The 984-nt window shown below is 44.0% G+C and overlaps 1 non-coding gene across 1 annotated transcript; it reads left to right on the plus strand.

Annotated features, from left to right (window-relative positions):
* Positions 1-204: 204 nt before the first annotated feature.
* On the plus strand, positions 205-363 carry LOC116086756. Its single transcript, XR_004117108.1, has one exon. It is a non-coding gene; the product is annotated as a U1 spliceosomal RNA (small nuclear RNA).
* The last annotated feature ends 621 nt before the right edge of the window (positions 364-984 follow it).

The raw sequence follows: 984 nt of genomic DNA on the forward strand, positions 1-984 counted from the left end.
GAGACTTAGAGATGGATCAGTGATTGAAAGTACTCCTGTAGGCCAGGTGGCGACGTACACCTATAATCCCAGCACTGGGAAGGCAGGCAGAGGCAGAGACAGGCAGATGTCTGTGAGTTCAAGGCCAGCCTGCCTTTTAGAGCTAGTTCTAGGACAGCCACGTCAGGGAAACCTTGTCCTGTGTGTTTATAAGGTGTTCTTGTTATACTTACCTGGTAGGGGAGACACCGTGATTCTCAAGATGGTTTTCCCAGGGTGAGACTTATCCATTGCACTTGCAGGTGCCTACCCCTTCAATTTTCCCAAGTGTGGGAAACTCGACTACATAATTTGTAGTAGTTGGGGATTGTGTTTGTGCCCCATCCAGGTTAAAAAAAAATTCTCTTGTAGAAGACCTACCTGTGTTTAGTTCTCAGCCCCAACATGGTGGCTCACAACTGGCCATGACTACAGTTCAAGGGGATCTGAGGGCCTCTTCTGGCCTCTACAGGTGCCGGACATGCATGTGATGCTCAGACATGCATGTAAGCAAACACTTCCACACATAAAATAAAAATAAATCTTTAAATATACACATATAACACCAGTGTTCCCGATTTCATAAGCAAATACTACTAGTTATAAAGTAAAAAAAGTCACTGCATAGTAATATGGGTATTTCAATATCCCATTCTTTTTGTTTGTTTGTTTTTTGCAAGACAGGGTTTCTCTGGGTAGCCCTGGCTGTCCTAGAACTCACTCTGTAGATCAGGCTGGCCTTGAACTCAGAAATCTGCCTGCCTCTGCCTCCCAAGTGCTGAGATTAAAGGCATGTGCCACCACCGCCCGGCTCAATATCCCATTCTTACCAATGTACAGGCTATCCCTAAAAAAACTAAATAAGCAGGAACATTGGAATTATATGTCATAATAAATCAAATGAACCTGACATCTACAGAACATTTCACCTAAGCAGTGCAGAATCTACATTCTTATCAGCAGCCC

Source organism: Mastomys coucha, unplaced genomic scaffold (assembly GCF_008632895.1).
Source record: "Mastomys coucha isolate ucsf_1 unplaced genomic scaffold, UCSF_Mcou_1 pScaffold12, whole genome shotgun sequence".
NCBI lineage: Eukaryota > Metazoa > Chordata > Mammalia > Rodentia > Muridae > Mastomys > Mastomys coucha.